Genomic DNA, 20,219 nt, shown 5'->3' with positions numbered 1-20,219 from the left:
GTTAAGTAAGCCCTTGTGCAGTGCAAATGAGGGCATTTTCGTCCTTTTACTCATTAAAGACTATTACAATAAACTAATTTGTAATTAAAAGAAATACATAAATATGATATATCCTAAATACTAAATATATTTACATAAATACAAAATACATATAAACACTAAATTAATAACGTGTAACCTAAATTCAATGAACCACCCACCACTTTGTTCCCCACCAAAACTCCGTCTTCCTAGCCAATCTCCTCCCCCACACACCATTGTCACCAACCGACAACAATTTATCACCACCGCCACCCTACGAATTTCCGGCGGTGGCCAACGACCACCATCAATTCAAATCTGAATGGGGTGTTCTAAATCGCAGATCGAGAGAGAGAGAGAGAGAGCATCACAGAGGGTTAGATCATTTTTTTTTACGACGACGGCTCTGACAACTTTGACTTCCAACCACAACCCCTATATTCCTTCTCCCTCCCTCTCCCTCTCACTCTCGATCTATCTTTCTCTCCCTCTATAATTACCGATATTTGAAATCGTTTTCACCCAATCTGAAACACATATAATTATTGACCGTGAAGACCGCTCCAACACGACCCTTATAACGTGATCCTACACGCCACCAGTCTGTTCGGCCTTTCTCTATTGCCTCTCTCTCATACTCTCCGCCTCGGATCATGGTGATGGTGGTATTCATGACGGCAGATTAAAAGGGTTGAATGGTTTTGAGAGAGAAGAGGAAACCCTAGATCTGAAGAGGAGGATTAGCTGCAGAGATGGAGATGATAGTGTTTCCGATATGGTGGTGTTGGCGGCGGCGTGATGGTGGTGGTGGTGGATGTGGGTGATTAGAGGAGATGGTGATGGAGGCAGATTAAAAGGGATGAATAGTTTTGAGATAGAAGAGGAAACGATAGATCTGAAGAGGGGGGTTAGCTGGAGCGGTAGAGATGGTGTTTCTGGTATGGTGGTGTTGGCGGCGGCGTGATGGTGGTGGTGGATGTGGGTGATTAGAGGAGACGGCGATGGAGAGTGAGAGATACATAGAGAGAGAGAGAGAGGGTAAGAGATAGATAAATAGGGATTATATACATATATGTAGTTAATTTATTTGTAAAGTCTCTTTAAAAATTACATAAACAACCCCTCATGTTAATTGGTTTGACTAAATTACAAATTTAGTTAATTACACAAATAGTCCTTAATGGATAAAAGGACGAAAATGCCCTCATGTGCACCGCACATGGGCTTACTTAACCGAAAAACTTAATGCCCGTTAGTGTAAAGGACGAAAACCATGGCAAACATGCAAATAAAGGACTAAGAGTGAAACTCGTTTTGAAAAAGGACCCATTCCATAATTTACGTAATTCAAAATGACAAAATTTATAATTTTTTCTATTATAAATAAGAATCACTACCTTCACTTTATGCAACTTTAAATATTCTAATATTCTCCTAACTCTGAACAATGGCTTTAAAGTTAGTATGACTTTGTCATTTTCCTATAAATTACATTAATATGAAATGAAACAAATCATTTTGTTATATTTTAATTTTCAATTTTATATGTTGCTTGATTATAAAACTTTTAATTGTAAAATATATAATTAATTAAAATTTTGTCATACACGGAATATTAATGACAACAAATTTATCATGATCAATCAATTGTAGATTCTAAGGATGATTATATAATCAAAAGTTGGTTTTGGGATAATCATGTTTTTTGAATAACATGAACAAATGATCTCAAATGACATCATATTAATTGCTTAAAATGTATGACATTTTATGTTTATGAATATATTTTTTTGTTAGTTTCATGGATATATTTATCATTATTTAGGATTGGTATGTATTTGAAATTAGAACCTTATTTGTCACACGGACAACTATACTTGGCTACATCAAGAGTTACAAGCAAATCTATATGTTACCTTATAAAGAGTTACAAGAAGATATGGACTAAAGATTTTAATTTTTGATAAATAATGTATATTGACCAATACAATAGCAAATTAGTGTACAAGGAAGTGTTTTACTTAATTGTAACATATTTGTGTAATTGTATTAACAATATGTGATCATTTTGTTGACTGAATTTCACTAAATATCTAGCATTTAAAATTTTCATCAATTACATGTGTATTACACATGCGTCAAACTAGTATTTAATATATAACTTTGAAATTTTTCTAGCCATTCATGGGATCAATGAGTGAGACGACTGGTTCTTGATTTTATTTTTACGCCAATTCTAGAAATTTTTTTTCTAGCCTTTCATTTTAAAGATCAAGAATTGGCAACAAATCAATTTTTGTTAACGACTAAATTTTACATGCTAAAGAGTTTAAAGCCATAACCAATTATGCATCTCTGAACCATCTTACCATCCCATCAAAATAGAAATGATGGACAACAAATCAAAATCAAATGCATACAAGAAAACAAATAATAGTTAGTATAAACAATAACTAAAATTATTATATTTCGTTATACAAGTAACTACTTTCTCTTCCTTTCTTTAATTACAAAAATACTTGGTAGGCCTCATTTTGTTTATTCTTATATTAGGCTTAGTATAAACAATAACTAAAATTATCATATTTCGTTATTCAAGTAACCACTATCTAAGTACCGAATACTATTAATAGTGCTCCTTGATTGGCTCTGCATGCACTAAGCGTTTAAATAGGCATGGATTCCCGAGACATTTTTGTCTCGGGATGGTAAACTGTAAACTGACCGAACTTAATTTTATTTCCTTAAAACAAATTTATTTCTTGGTGCAGCCTCACTTGATAAAAATAGTTCTTAGGAATCCAAGCTAAAACTTGTTCCTTGGTTTTACAATTTTGGGCTTTTCTTTTCTTGTTTTTAGAACTGTTTTTATTGAATACTCGATCCTTACAGTCTTAGAATCCTTTTTGATTTTATCATTTCTTATTTTATCCTTCGTTTTCTCTATTTTACACTATTACTACCCTCTGGCTCCACTTGTATTTAATATATAAGTTGGAAATTTTTCTAGCCATTCGTTTTCCTAGCCATTCATGGTCAATGAGTGAGACGACTGGTTCTTGATTTTATTTTTACGCCAATTCTAGAATTTTTTTTCTAGCCTTTCATTTTGAAGATCAAGAATAGGCAACAAATCAATTTTTGTTAACGACTAAATTATACATGTTATAGAGTTTAAAGCCATAACCAACTATGTCACGCCTAACTATGTCATGTTTGAACCATCTTACAACCCTACCAAAAAGGAAATTATAGACAACAAATCAAATGCATACAAGAAAACAAATAATAGTTAGTATAAACAATAACTAAAATTATCATATTCCGTTATACAGGTCACTATTTTCTCTTCCTTTGTTTAATTACAAAAATACTTGTTAGGCCTCATTTTGTTTATTCTTATATTAGGCTTAGTATAAACAATAACTAAAATTATCATATTTCATTATTCAAGTAACCAGGGCCGTCTCAGAAAATCTCTTAAAATTTGGGGCCTGAGACAAGTAAAAAAAAAGCCCTTAAAATCGCATTCTCAATTATATAATAGATAATTTGACAATTTTACTAATATGGTGGACTTTCAAAAGCCCAAAACAAACAAAAATAATAAGCATGTTATTAAAATGATTCATATAAAACACAAATGAAAGTTTTTTTCTATAAAAAAAAAAGAATACTAATTGTGCGATTGAACCCATGACCTTTATTTCCATAGTGTAGAACATTTATAATTCAACCAAATGGTCATTTTGTTCACTTTTGTTTTAAAACAAAATTATATATAAAATATAAATTTATTTTTTAACAATTATGGGCCTCTCGGAAGAGGTGGCCCGTGTCCGTTGCCCTCCTCTTGGGCCGGGCTTGCAAGTAACCACTATCTAAGTAGTGAATACTATTGATTGTCCTCCTAGATTGGCTCTGCATGCACTAAACGTTTAAATAGACATGGATTCCCGAGATATTTTTGTCTTGGGAAGGTAAACTGTAAACTGACCGAACTTAATTTTATTTCCTTAAAACAAATTTATTTCTTGGTGCAGTCTCACTTGATGAAAAATAGTCCTTTTGAATCCAAGTTAAAACTTGTTCCTTGGTTTTGGCAATTTTAAACTTTTCTTTTCTTGTTTTTATAACTGTTTTTGTTGAATCCTCGAACCTTACGGGCTTAGGTTCCTTTTTGATTTTATCATTCGTTCTCTCTATTTTACACTATTACTAGCCTCCGGCTCCACTTGTATTTAATATATAACTTGGAAATTTTTCTAGCCTTTCATTTTTCTAGCCATTCATGGTCAAGAGTGAGACGACTGGTTCTTGATTTTATTTTTACTCCAGGTCTAGAATTTTTTTTTCTAGCCTTTCATTTTGAAGATCAAGAATAGGCAACAAATTAATTTTTATTAACGACTAAATTTTACATGCTATAGAGTTTAAAGCCATAACCAACTATGTCACCTATGAACCATCTTACCACCCCACCAAAATAAAAATGACAGACAACAAATCAAATGCATACAAGAAAACAAATAATAGTCAGTATAAACAATAACTAAAATTATCATGTTCCGTTATACGAGAAACTACTTTCTCTTCCTTTGTTTAATTATAAAAATACTTGTTAGGCCTCATTTTGTATATTCTTATATTAGGCTTAGTATAAACAATAACTAAAATCATCATATTTCGTTATTCAAGTAACCACTAAGTATCGAATATTATTGATAGTCCTCCTTGATTGACTATGCATGCATTAAGCGTTTAAATAGACATGGATTCCCGGCAAGGTAAACTGTAAATTGACCGAACTTAATTTTATTTCCTGAAATCAAATTTATTTCTTGGTGCAATCTCACTTGATGAAAAATAGTCCTTAGAAATCCAAGTTAAAACTTGTTCCTTGGTTTTAGCAATTTTAGACTTTTCTTTTCTTGTTTTTAGAACTGTTTTTTGTGAATCCTCAGACTTTACAGGCTTAAGATCCTTTTTGATTTTATTATTCTTGGCTTCCAAAAATGTTTCTTTTTGTGTTTTACTTTATTGACTTTGGATCTCACGTCCACTTCACTGGTTCACTATCAGCTTGATCAGTCCTTGAATCTGGGCTACTAAAAGCTCCTTTTGGGGACTGACTAACCCGCTTTTGAATATCAATTTGTTGCTTGAACCAGTGCTTGGAATGTCTTGCAAGTTGAGAAGAGTGAACACACACAAAACAACATTTTCTCCTAGGATCGCTATAGAACTCATTAGAACTATAATATGATTGATGCGGTAGGAAAGGTGATCCTTGGAAAGAAACATAACTATAAAACCCATTTGATTTGTGACCCCAATCATCACCAACATTGGTGTAATATGAATCAACAAACTTTTGTTGATAATGGTCATAGTAGTTGTTATCACATATGTTGTATGACTGAGGATTTCTTAATTTATTGGTTGTTTGAGAAAATGATCGTTTACTTGGTAAAACATATTTACACGAAATACTTGTCTTTTCATTTTCAAAAACTTTCCTTTTACTTGAATTAACCTCAAACTACAACTTGATGATTAACAACTTGATATATTCACCTCAATAGGTCTTCTTTCATTGGCACGTTTTTTGATCTTACACATGGTTAGAAATCTGAATTGATAAGTATTTTGGCCATAAACACGGATTAGAGGGTTTAAATTGCGTTTTTACGGTTCAAAAGTTCGGTTTAAAGCCCTAATCAAAACCCTAAGTTTCAAGACTGATCTTTTAATGATACATGCTTGGTTTTGTGATCTAGGACCTGTAGTTACTCTAGCTAGAAGGCCAAGAACCCAGAAAAGTGAGAAAAGGGTTGAAGCAGTCGAAAACCGCAAAGGTATTGCCGAAACACTCGTTTAGGGGTTGTTTAGGATTAGATTGTGATTTGCTTATTGTTAGCTTGTGAAATTTTGCAGGGACATCAGAGACCATAAGAATGAGTCCCTGTCCAAATTTGGTAATTTTTCGACCATCCGAGAATATGTGACGAAATTTATTACCGTTTAGGGACGTTTATTTGGGAAAATAGTTAAACTACTTGAAAAATTATGAAATTTTGTGGAGAGCTCAGGTATGGCATAATATGAACACATATGAAATTTAGGGTCATTTGGATAAACCTAACTATACTTTTTGGATTTGCGTTTATTCGAGTTTTTACGGTCGTTTTTGGCTCAAAGGGTAAGTTGACAAGATTGTTAGGTTCTGAAACATTTACAGGCTCTTTTAGGAGATATTTGAATCGCTCGGGAATTTTATTGGATTTTTTGAAAATCTTTGGTATAAACTAACGATTTACGGGTTAAATATAGCATATAAAATAAATTTTTATAAATTAATAAATTAGTAAATAATTCCAGAAATATTTTTATAAAAATATACATATTTTACTTGATAATTGTATAAATTTTCATAATTTAATGATAAATGGATAATTAATTGTGCTAATTTGAACATTAAACAAATTCATTTCTGATAAAAACTGACAGGTTTGTGATTAACGAATCTGTTGGAATATCAGAATATCAAGAGTGATCAAAATGTATATTTTTGGGTTAATTCAGTAAAACCGATCTTTTTGTGAGAGTTCCGGAAAATTCGGATGGATTATGCGCTTTTTTCTCCAAACCAGATTTAATAAACGGAAATGAGCCCCGTAGCGAATCCAGACATTTAATCTATGATTTCTCTTTATAATCTAACTATCTAACTTCTAACTATACTATTAAAGCAACATCATTTTTCTACATGTCATTCAATTATTAGACACTCTACATAGGATGTCAAGTGTTCAAGTTTGCATTTTTACGCTTTCCCCTTTATGAATGATAAAATGAAAAATATATTGTTGGTGGGAATGGAACTCACTACCTTGCTTTTAAAATGTTTGTAGTTTACCAACTCAATTAGGATGAATTGATATTAGCATTTTCTTTTTCTTAATTGGTATAAATTCACAACCTTCCATTTTAATTTCTTTTAAAATACAAATGTAAATTATTCTTACTAATATATGTATTTTAGAAATTATTTATATCTTATAAATCCATAAGATATGTTATTATGTATATTTTTAAATTTAACTTTTTTGTTTTATTTTTTTAACCACCCGTGTATCGCACGGGCGCTATCCTAGTTTAATCATTTTATCAACCAACATGTTTACCCGAGTTTATATGGTCACACCTGTTTTCTAAACCAGTAAACGATCAACTTGGCCAGCAGGTGAAACGGTGAAACTGAGCCAGGTTCGCTTTTCAATATTAGACATTGAAGTGTTGAACAACGTCACAGTCTAAGCCTATTGACATGTTCTGGGCGTGACAGCCATACCCAGACTAGTTATACAGCCTAGTTTAGTATGGAGATTATAATAATATTAAAATATTAATATTAGAGTGAACTGTGGTTTCCGTCCCTGTGGTTTGTCCAAATCTGCGGTTTTAGTCCAATAGTTTCAAATTTGCGATTTTCGTCCCTGTGGTTTCATTTCACTTGTTGTTAAACCCGAATTCACTAATCCCGTTAAGTCTGGTCGTTAAATCCATCAGCATGTGCTTCACGTGAGGGACAGTTTTGTCCTCCCCCCCCCCCCCAAATACACGTGAGGGGGCTTGCAAATTAGGACTGAGGTTTATTTAGGGAGAAAAAGGACAAAACTGTCATCACGTGAAGGACACGCTAATGGTTTAATGACCAGACGTAACAGGATTAGTGAATTTGGGTTTAATTGCAAGTGAAATGAAACAACAAGGACAAAAATCGCAAATTTGAAACTATTGGACTAAAACCACAGATTTGAACAAACCACAAGGACGAAAGCTGCAGTTTACTCTTAATATTATTATAATATTGACTATAGGGATTAAGTGATAGTAAGGAAAACGAACCCCGAGCTAACATCGCACTAAGTACCTACTAAATCGTGAGTTTCATGACCCTCTTTTAAACTGTTTTACGAACTTTGGAGGTGAAAAACATGTCTATATACATCTATCTATCTGAAAACGATTCATGATATGAATTATTTAAGTGTTAATACACGAGAAGTCCCCACAAACACATTGATTGACTACGAGCTGATGAAATGTGAATAGTATTGTTGATTGATAAGTTAGATTGAGATGGTACGAATGCTGAAACATTATGAAATTACACATGATTACATGTTTATACAAACACGCTATGTAGTGTTAGACATAGCAACTTGGGGAACAACGTGTTCTGTAATAGCCATGGGAACAACGTGGTCTGTGAAGGACATAAGAATAACGTGGTCTGTGATGGCCATGAGAACAACGTGGACCGTGAACGCCACGAGATTGTTGTGGGCGAAAGGGGAGCCACAACGGTCGATTGTGCGTAAGAAATACTATATATATATATATATATATATATAAACTCACTTGAGTTGTGAAAACCCTATGTAACATCGGTTTTTTTACACACGTAATATATGTTGTAACATTTAATACATAACATCGAAAACTAAAAAAAAAATTTGTTTTGCTATTTTTTAACATTTTTTTACTAATTTTTATATATGTTTTCAAGAGAGAGAAAATGTTATATTTATATTTACATTTTTTAACTTTAATTGTGGACCTCAAGTTTCAAACTTTAATTAAAAACATGTGATTGATAATGAGTTTCTAGAGTTTTCACAACTTAAGTGGTTGACAAATGAGTTTCTAGAGTTTTCACAACGGAAGGAGGCCACAATGATTGATTGTACTGCTGATGTTGTGTCAGCTAAAGACCGTCTCACTGTGTTTGAACCCCCAATACCCACTGGGAACCACCACTCAACCCAAAAGGCTGACGCTGAGCAATTGAAGACACACCATCCAGACTCAAGCACACACCAGCATCAGGTTCGGCCTGATCATACTTTTAGCTTAAACTTATAATCAAAGTTAAGTATACACGACGCTCTTTTACATTCAGTTTTGTGCATTGTAAATAGTAAAGCGACAGCTATCCACGCTGTTAAATAGAGTGCACCAGCCACTCAACCAGGATTTAATCGACGACTTCGTTTCTGACTCTACTAGTTAGATCAAACCAAAAGTCTTTTACATCAGTTGCAGAAGTTTTTCTAGCCTTTTGTTTTAAAGATAAAGAACACTTTAAATAATAATAATAATAATAATAATAATAATAATAATAATAATAAAAAGTCACCAACTTTGATTGAAAGTAGGAACAGCTTAAACAACATAGTAAAATAATGTGACAACCGGTAAATTCCCAATCCCTTAAACTAAGTAATCAACCTAATAATTAGGTGATTGTGAACATTGAGCGCGCCATGTTAGTCAGCGCGTGCATTTGTTATGTACGCCCTGCGCGAGCGCGCCATGTTAGTCAGCGCGTGCATTTGTTATGTGCGCCCTGCGCGAGCGCGCCATGTTAGTCAGCGCGTGCATGTTATATGCGCCATGCGCGAGCGCACCATGTTAAGAACCAGCGTGGGCATATGTTATATGCGCCATGCGCGAATGTTTTGGCTTTATGTTTTCATGTACCTTAACGTTATGATGTCTAATGGGTTGACCGTCACGCATGATGCTAAGACGGGTGCACCCTAAATCGTTTATGCGCGTGCGGAAGGGAACTAACCTCCCCGCATGGCGGGAACATTGAGAGCTAGTTTGTCTGAAGCTCCAAGATGGAATTGACTTCAACATAACTGATCACTATGTTGAAATACCAAGACCACTTGGAGGATCTACAAATGAAACTCAATGTCCCTGACTGCGAGAAGGTTACGTACCTACCCGCAGCAAAGAAACATTCTACACGCAGAATCCTACACGCATAAGGCTGTACGCGCAAGGTTACACGCACAAAACACAGTATTCTTCAGAATAAAGGGGATTATTCCCGCCCAAAAGAAAACAGTAACGTGTTTCAGAAAATTTCTACTTTTTACTGTGCACTGGCAAAAGCACACTGTAGCATGAACAGTCAACTATCAGCCACCCTACTCTCACCAACCACAGACCTGCATGTCCTGCGAAAATCAGAATCTTTTACCTACTCCTCCACTTTTGAATAAATAATAATACTTTCCATACTTTATCATCATCACACCTAGATATGAAAAGATTACAATCCCCTAAATCAAGGGATTGTGTTCCAATGAGTTTGCCTATAAATATGTAACCTAAAATTATCACTCAACACACTTCAAACTTCTCTCTTAAAACTGCAAATCTGCTCTGAATCATCTCCCAAGCATCTATTTGATTTTTAATTCCGTTCCTGTTACTAGGTAAGCCGAGATTATAACCTTGAGATCTACTTTCCAACCCTTATATCTTGATCTTAATATAGATTTCTTGTTATTTAATCGTATTCTAGACCTTCGATTCCGAGGCCAACACCAAGAAAACCCGAATCTCGATTAATCCCTTAACAAGAACCACAGGTGAGTCTCACAGCCCCCATTTCACTATTTTCACTGTTTTTAACCTGTTTTCGGGGCGAGGGACACGTGTTTAAATTACATTTTATCATGGTATACTTACAAGCTATGCAAGCGATTATGTGTTTAAGTTATGTTTCATGATGAGCAATGCAAACAGTTATCTATGGCTTTCGATATGAGTGCGCAAGAACGAGTAAGTGATCACTTTACCATTGGAACTCTAAGGGTAGGGACTGCTGGTTTGATCCGCCCACTCGTAGGGGTCGCACCTCTTACACAGACGAGTGCCTAGCACGGGGCAGTACTATGGGTTTGAGCCCGCTTGTAGAGGTCGCTCCTCTTACGCAGACGAGCGCCTTGTTTTCCGGCACAACGTCCGCGCGTAACCCGCGGGACGGTATTACAGTATTATTCGCTCGTAGTGGCAGCGCCACTTACACAGACGAGCACAGTTTTCCAGAAGTGTCCGCGCGTAACCCGCGGGACGGTATTACATTATTTTAGCTCATAGTGGCAGCGCCACTTACACAGACGAGCACAGTTCCCAGAAATGTTCGCGCGTAACCCGCGGAACGATTTTATCAGAATATGTTGATAGATCTATGTTTTACCAAGCATGTGTTTAATAACGCTATCAGAATTATGTTTCAGAATGATTTGTATCAAGATTATGATGCAATACGATTTATCAAGTTACTAAAACTTGTGAACTCACTCAGTTTATACTGATTCAAATATTTTTACGTGTCTTTCAGGAGATAACTAGGTAGCGCATGGAGTCACACTTAGAGCACCTCACGCTGAACATCTAAACTAGCTTTTTGGAAGATTTTAGTTCTATCCCTTCGATGCGCGTGGTTGTTCCCGCCGCGCATGGGGATATGGCGTGGAAATCTTCAACAGTTTTTATACTTGGATGTTTTATAATTTTTAAACAATGTAATGTATTTGTATTAAACTCTTCATGCGCAATGAAAATCTTTGAATGTTTGCAATGGCCCGTGCTTAATTATCAATCCCCACTCGCGCGCGCCCGGCTGTTTCCGCCGCTCAGGGCCGGGTGTGACAGATTGGTATCAGAGCACTGGTTATAGCGAACTAGGAAAAGAAGTTTTAACCTAGACTATAACCGTTGGGGAATCGCATGAAATATTTTTCAAAGAAAATATTTTCAAAAGAAACTACACACACTTAGGAACACGGGTCACACGGTGTCTAGTAAATAATAACATTATGTGCTCAGAGTACATGCGCTAAGTTTGATATATTTCCATTCTCTTTTAAAGCGAGAATGCCTCCAACTAAAGCCAAAGGAATTACCATGACACCCGAGGAACTCGCGGAAATAATCGCGCAGGCGATTGCGACACATGAGGCCAGCAAGGCCGAATCTAGTCAGGGTCGTCAGAATGAGACCCCAGAACCCGAATCAGGAGCCTTGGACAAAGGATGCTCCTATAAGACATTCATGGCCTGTAAGCCTTGGCCATTCAAGGGAACCGAAGGGGCCATTGGGCTCTACAACTGGATTGACAAGATGGAGACAGTTCTCTCCATTAGCAGATGTAGTGAGAACCAGAAGGTCCTTTACGCGACCTGCATGTTCCAAGAAGCAGCTTCATCTTGGTGGAAGCTTCAAGTGAAGACTTTGGGGCGAGAAGTTGCTCTTCACAAGACCTGGGAGGAACTGAAGGAAATGTTGATGAGAAAGTTCTGCTCACGCGCAGAGATTCAGAGTCTGCAACAAGAATTCTGGAACCACACTATGGTAGGAACGGATATCGACGCCTACAACAACCGGTTCAACGAGCTTTGCCAGTTGGTGCCAGATATGGCAAACACAGAGGAGAAGAAGGTCGAGAGGTATATCTTTGGGTTGCCTCCTGTTGTTAGGGTTCCGCTCAACGCCGCAGCGCCTCCAACCTTCGATGAGGCGGTTGCGCGGGCCATCACCCTTACAAGGGATACGGTCCGTGCAGGTTTGTTGACTACGCGCGGAAGCGAGCAGCGAACCTCTGACTCCAAAAGGAAATGGAACTCTCACCACCGAGGGTCCGACTCCAAGCAGCCACCATTCAAGAAGCAGGAAAGCGCAAGGGTTTACGCGATTCAGGCCGCGGAGCCACCACGAAAAGGATACAGTGGCCCTTACCCATGGTGCAACAAATGCAAGTACCACCACGAGGGTGAATGCGCGAACGTCACGTGCGCCAAATGTGGCAGACCAGGACACAAGACGATGAATTGCCGTGCTAAAGAAGCTGGAGCCAATGACAACTGCTACGCATGCGGGAAGCCAGGGCATTTCAGTCGGGATTGCCCGCAAAGGGGAAACCAAGCTCGCGGGAGAGCTTTTGTGATCGGCGCAGGCGAAGCTAAAGAAGAGCCGAATGTGGTAACCGGTACGTTTTTACTTAACGGCCATTTTGCATCTGTCTTATTTGATACTGGCGCTGATCTAAGTTTTATATCCGCTGAGTTTAAAAACTCCTTAGGTCTAGCAACCAGTAGGCTAGACATACCTTATACTATAGAACTGGCCAATGGTAGGCAGTTGTGCGCGAGCGAAAGGGCTGAGCAATGTGTTTTATTCATGGGAGGTCACGAGTTCAATATTAACTTGTTGCCTATAGATTTGGGAAGTTTTGACATTGTGGTAGGTATGGATTGGTTAGTCGAGAATCTCGCAGAGGTTATTTGTCATGAGAAGCAGGTCCGGATTCCACTGTTGAACGGAGAAACCTTGGTAATTCAAGGGGAAAGAAGGGGAGTTGCGACGAAACTGATTTCGTGCCTAAAGGCGCGTAAGTGCCTAAGGAAAGGGTGCTACGCCTTCCTGGCGCATGTAGTAGAGAAGAAAGGAGATGAGCGAAGAATTGAAGACTTACCAGTAGTGCGCGAATTTCCAGAAGTTTTTCCTGAAGATTTGCCCGGATTGCCGCCGCCGCGACAAGTCGAATTTCGCATTGATTTGGTCCCAGGAGCTGCGCCAGTAGCACGAGCGCCTTATCGATTAGCTCCATCTGAGATGCAAGAACTATCCAATCAGTTACAGGAACTATTGGATAAGGGTTTCATTCGCCCAAGTTTCTCACCTTGGGGAGCTCCAGTACTGTTTGTAAAGAAGAAGGATGGTTCGTTCCGGATGTGTATTGACTATAGGGAGCTGAACAAGCTGACAGTCAAGAATCGGTACCCTTTACCGAGGATTGACGACTTATTTGACCAGTTACAGGGATCCAGTTATTATTCGAAGATAGATCTACGGTCAGGATACCACCAACTTAGGGTCCATGAGGAAGACGCGCCAAAGACAGCCTTCCGAACTAGATATGGCCATTATGAGTTCTTAGTGATGCCTTTCGGGCTAACTAATGCGCCGGCTATATTCATGGATCTGATGAACCGTGTGTGCAAACCATACTTGGACAAGTTTGTGATTGTGTTTATAGATGATATTCTGATTTACTCTCGGACCAAGGCCGAGCATGAGCAACACCTGAGATTGATTTTGGAATTGTTGAGGAAAGAAAAGTTGTATGCGAAGTTTTCCAAATGTGAGTTTTGGCTTAGAGAGGTTCACTTTCTCGGTCACGTTGTAAACGAGAAAGGAATACACGTTGATCCTTCCAAAGTCAAGGCCATCGAAAACTGGGAAGCGCCAAAAACCCCAACTGAGGTGAGGCAATTCCTAGGACTAGCTGGCTACTATCGACGCTTCATTGAGAACTTCTCCAAGATAGCTCTACCTCTGACCGCGCTAACTCAGAAAGACAGGATGTTTGTTTGGGGCGAAAACCAGGAAGCAGCGTTTCAAATGTTGAAGCAGAAGTTATGTAGTGCGCCAATTCTATCTCTGCCCGAGGGGACAGATGACATCGTCGTTTACTGCGACGCTTCACATCAAGGACTCGGATGTGTCCTTATGCAGCGAGACAAAGTCATAGCGTATGCCTCGCGCCAACTTAAGACCAATGAAAAGAACTACACAACGCATGATCTGGAACTTGGAGCGGTTGTCTTCGCGCTAAAGATTTGGCGCCATTACCTCTATGGTACAAAGTGTATAATCTTTACGGATCACAAGAGCCTTCAACATATATTTGATCAAAAGGATTTAAACATGAGGCAACGAAGATGGGTTGAATTGTTGAACGATTATGATTGTGAAATAAAGTACCACCCTGGAAAGGCGAATGTGGTAGCAGACGCGCTAAGTAGGAAGGAGCGAATAAAAACGCTACGAGTCAAGGCTCTAAGGTTGACCATTCACGCAGATCTCTCTACTCGCATCCGAGAAGCTCAGCAAGAAGCCTTGAAACCAGAGTTTGTTAAAAACGAATGCCTTGGGGGTATGGTTAAGAATTTGGAACTTAAAGAGAACGGCAATCTATATTTCGCTAACCGCATATGGGTCCCTCTCAAGGGAGGATTGCGCGAGCAAGTATTAAACGAAGCTCACAAGACGCGGTATTCCGTACATCCTGGCGCAGACAAGATGTACCAAGATGTTAAAATGTTGTATTGGTGGCCCAATCTTAAAGGCGCCATCGCGACGTATGTCAGTAAGTGCCTGACGTGTTCAAAAGTAAAGGCTGAATATCAGAAACCATCAGGGTTGCTTCAACAGCCAGAAATTCCCATGTGGAAGTGGGAACAAATCTCTATGGACTTCATCACCAAACTGCCAAGGACACCTGGGGGTTATGACACAATATGGGTTATTGTGGATCGGCTAACTAAGTCAGCGCACTTCCTGCCGATCAAGGAAACCGATAAGATGGAAAAGTTAGCCCGATTGTATATTCGAGAAGTAGTTTCAAAACATGGAGTCCCAGTGTCCATCATTTCTGATAGAGATAGTCGGTTCACATCAAGGTTTTGGAGATCGTTACAAGGAGCTCTAGGTACTCGCCTTGATATGAGTACAGCTTATCATCCTCAAACGGATGGGCAAAGCGAGCGAACAATCCAGACATTGGAAGATATGCTGCGCGCGTGCGCAATCGATTTCGAAGGTAGCTGGGATACTCATCTCCCATTGGTTGAATTTTCTTACAACAATAGCTATCACACAAGTATCAAGGCTGCGCCGTTCGAAGCTTTGTATGGGCGCAAGTGTAGATCCCCACTGTGCTGGGCTGAAGTGGGTGACAAGCAAATGACTGGTCCAGAATTGATCCAAGAAACAACAGACAAGATTTTTCAGATAAGGGATCGCCTTAAGACAGCGCGCGACAGACAAAAGAGCTACGCAGATGTGCGAAGGAAACCATTGGAGTTTCAAGTAGGGGATAAAGTACTTTTGAAAGTCTCTCCATGGAAAGGAGTCCCCCGTTTCGGCAAGCGAGGAAAGTTGAATCCGCGCTTCATTGGACCATTCGAGATCCTGGAAAGGATCGGTCCGGTTGCTTATAAACTCCGTTTACCCGCCGAACTCAGTGGAGTTCATGATACGTTCCATGTGTCCAACCTCAAAAAGTGTTTATCTGACGAAACGTTAATTTTGCCGATGGAAGAGATTCACATCGACAAACAGCTGCACTTCAAAGAAGAACCTATAGCAGTAACCGATTGGAAAGAACAAAAGTTACGCAGGAGCAAAATCAAGTTAGTAAAGGTTCAATGGAACTCGAGGCGTGGGCCTGAATTCACTTGGGAAAGAGAAGATCAGATGCGCATGAAATACCCACACCTCTTTCAGAACATGGCTTCTGCCAGCAACGTCTCCTAAATTTCGGGACGAAATTCGTTTAACGAGGGGAGAATGTGACAACCGGTAAATTCCCAATCCCTTAAACTAAGTAATCAACCTAATAATTAGGTGATTGTGAACATTGAGCGCGCCATGTTAGTCAGCGCGTGCATTTGTTATGTGCGCCCTGCGCGAGCGCGCCATGTTAGTCAGCGCGTGCATTTGTTATGTGCGCCCTGCGCGAGCGCGCCATGTTAGTCAGCGCGTGCATTTGTTATGTGCGCCCTGCGCGAGCGCGCCATGTTAGTCAGCGCGTGCATGTTATATGCGCCATGCGCGAGCGCACCATGTTAAGAACCAGCGTGGGCATATGTTATATGCGCCATGCGCGAATGTTTTGGCTTTATGTTTTCATGTACCTTAACGTTATGATGTCTAATGGGTTGACCGTCACGCATGATGCTAAGACGGGTGCACCCTAAATCGTTTATGCGCGTGCGGAAGGGAACTAACCTCCCCGCATGGCGGGAACATTGAGAGCTAGTTTGTCTGAAGCTCCAAGATGGAATTGACTTCAACATAACTGATCACTATGTTGAAATACCAAGACCACTTGGAGGATCTACAAATGAAACTCAATGTCCCTGACTGCGAGAAGGTTACGTACCTACCCGCAGCAAAGAAACATTCTACACGCAGAATCCTACACGCATAAGGCTGTACGCGCAAGGTTACACGCACAAAACACAGTATTCTTCAGAATAAAGGGGATTATTCCCGCCCAAAAGAAAACAGTAACGTGTTTCAGAAAATTTCTACTTTTTACTGTGCACTGGCAAAAGCACACTGTAGCATGAACAGTCAACTATCAGCCACCCTACTCTCACCAACCACAGACCTGCATGTCCTGCGAAAATCAGAATCTTTTACCTACTCATCCACTTTTGAATAAATAATAATACTTTCCATACTTTATCATCATCACACCTAGATATGAAAAGATTACAATCCCCTAAATCAAGGGATTGTGTTCCAATGAGTTTGCCTATAAATATGTAACCTAAAATTATCACTCAACACACTTCAAACTTCTCTCTTAAAACTGCAAATCTGCTCTGAATCATCTCCCAAGCATCTATTTGATTTTTAATTCCGTTCCTGTTACTAGGTAAGCCGAGATTATAACCTTGAGATCTACTTTCCAACCCTTATATCTTGATCTTAATATAGATTTCTTGTTATTTAATCGTATTCTAGACCTTCGATTCCGAGGCCAACACCAAGAAAACCCGAATCTCGATTAATCCCTTAACAAGAACCACAGGTGAGTCTCACAGCCCCCATTTCACTATTTTCACTGTTTTTAACCTGTTTTCGGGGCGAGGGACACGTGTTTAAATTACATTTTATCATGGTATACTTACAAGCTATGCAAGCGATTATGTGTTTAAGTTATGTTTCATGATGAGCAATGCAAACAGTTATCTATGGCTTTCGATATGAGTGCGCAAGAACGAGTAAGTGATCACTTTACCATTGGAACTCTAAGGGTAGGGACTGCTGGTTTGATCCGCCCACTCGTAGGGGTCGCACCTCTTACACAGACGAGTGCCTAGCACGGGGCAGTACTATGGGTTTGAGCCCGCTTGTAGAGGTCGCTCCTCTTACGCAGACGAGCGCCTTGTTTTCCGGCACAACGTCCGCGCGTAACCCGCGGGACGGTATTACAGTATTATTTGCTCGTAGTGGCAGCGCCACTTACACAGACGAGCACAGTTTTCCAGAAGTGTCCGCGCGTAACCCGCGGGACGGTATTACATTATTTTAGCTCGTAGTGGCAGCGCCACTTACACAGACGAGCACAGTTCCCAGAAATGTTCGCGCGTAACCCGCGGAACGATTTTATCAGAATATGTTGATAGATCTATGTTTTACCAAGCATGTGTTTAATAACGCTATCAGAATTATGTTTCAGAATGATTTGTATCAAGATTATGATGCAATACGATTTATCAAGTTACTAAAACTTGTGAACTCACTCAGTTTATACTGATTCAAATATTTTTACGTGTCTTTCAGGAGATAACTAGGTAGCGCATGGAGTCACACTTAGAGCACCTCACGCTGAACATCTAAACTAGCTTTTTGGAAGATTTTAGTTCTATCCCTTCGATGCGCGTGGTTGTTCCCGCCGCGCATGGGGATATGGCGTGGAAATCTTCAACAGTTTTTATACTTGGATGTTTTATAATTTTTAAACAATGTAATGTATTTGTATTAAACTCTTCATGCGCAATGAAAATCTTTGAATGTTTGCAATGGCCCGTGCTTAATTATCAATCCCCACTCGCGCGCGCCCGGCTGTTTCCGCCGCTCAGGGCCGGGTGTGACAAATAAGCAGTCTGTTTCCTCATGTGATGTTCTTTAAAACAAAATGCATGTCTAAAGATTAAAGAGAGAATGATTACTAGCGGCCAAGGTACGAAGGAAAATTAGGTGCCAAAGATCCAACTCCGGATTGCTGTCTGCCCGCCACTGCTGATGTGTCAGTTGAAGATCGTCCCACTTGAGGAGTCTGGTATCCACCCAAACCCGATAACCCGAGTTGAGAACCATAATTGGCCAGCATGTTTGAACCCACTGTGTTGATTCCATAACCACCACTTAACCCAAACGGCTGAGCTGTCGAAGACACGCTGTTCTGATTCAAAGCAGACACCAACATCGGGTTTGCCCCGACCATAAGTCCAGCTGTCGGGTTGACAATCTGAGGAGCATACAGCCCGCCATAATTACCATAACCCACATTCCCAGTCTCGTTATTATTAGTGACCGGTGGCGTATTTGTACCAGCTTTGTTTCCACGCTGATTATCTACCGCTTGTCTGCACTGCAACTTGCAACCATCAAAAGCTTTATTCGGTTCCTCCAAAGCCTTCTTGCACCTGTCAACCGTTTTGTATATAAAAATAGCAAACCCTTTAAACTTTCCCGTTACATTGTCTAACCCCAACGGGCCTTCCTCGATTTCCCCAAACTTAGCGAAAAAAGACCGGAGCGCATTTGGGTCCACATGAGACAAAACGTTTGCAACGAAGATCTTTCGTCCGGCTGGATCGGGTGTGGCGGTTGTCTGGTTGTTACCGGGTCCACCTGGCTTGCCTGCTGCAGCTAACTGACATGAAGCCATGCGACTTCCTATTTTCTTCTGCGTCTGTTTGAGAGATTTTTGTGCACTTTTTCGGGTCTTGAAGAGGACAAAGCCGTAGCCTTTGGCCTTCCCAGTGACCTTATCGGTAACGACTTTGCAGTCTTCAATTTCACCATATTGGTTGAAGACGGAAAGTACCTGGTCTGATGTGGCGTCCCATCCGAGGCCGAAGACGAATATCTTACGATGAGCGGGGTCCACCTCAGCTGTTTGAGTGAGGCTGGCAACTATTGAACGGTCGTTCAGGGCTGCTTCTTTGAGAATCTCGATGATCTTTTCTTTTGGTAAGGGTTCTAGAAACTTCCAAAGACTTTCCTTTTTAGAACTCTCATCATCTTCGTCTTCATCTTCATCTTCCTCGTCATCTTCCTCTTCTTCTTCGCCTTCTTCTTCTTCAACTTCTTCAGAATCAGTTACTTCAACTTCTTGTGTTTCTTCTTCTTCGGCTTCTGACTCTTCTTCCTCCTCGGATGGTTCATTTTTAACCACTATCTTCGGTTTCTTTTCTTATGCTTGTGCTTTGGTTGCCGTTCCTGCTCTTTTCTTCCCCATTTCACAGACACTGCTTTTTTAGCTGAGATTCCAAGCAATTGCATATAGAATATTAGTATGAGTTCAGACTTCAGAGGCATGACACTATTAAACTAATATATGGTTCAGAAGCATAATTCGATGACATAAACTAATATATGGTTCAGAAGCATATTCAGAGGCATGACACAATTAAGCTAATATATGGTTCAGAAGCATGATTTGATGACATAAGCTAAAATATGTTTCAGAAGCATATTAATAACCTAATATAAGGTTTAGATGCATGACATTATTAGCCTAATAT

The 20,219-nt window shown here is 39.4% G+C and overlaps 1 pseudogene; it reads right to left on the bottom strand.

The window, feature by feature from the left end:
- Window positions 1-18,637: 18,637 nt before the first annotated feature.
- LOC143597960 (UBP1-associated protein 2B-like) lies at window positions 18,638-19,933 on the bottom strand (annotated as a pseudogene).
- Between the last annotated feature and the right edge of the window lie 286 nt (window positions 19,934-20,219).

This window comes from Bidens hawaiensis, unplaced genomic scaffold (genome assembly GCF_021521415.1).
Source record: "Bidens hawaiensis isolate Kalapana, Puna unplaced genomic scaffold, B.hawaiensis_p1.1 tig00049273_1, whole genome shotgun sequence".
In the NCBI taxonomy this organism is placed as follows: domain Eukaryota; kingdom Viridiplantae; phylum Streptophyta; class Magnoliopsida; order Asterales; family Asteraceae; genus Bidens; species Bidens hawaiensis.
Note: the sequence above shows the minus strand (reverse complement) of the source record. Positions and strands in the feature narration are given on the sequence as shown.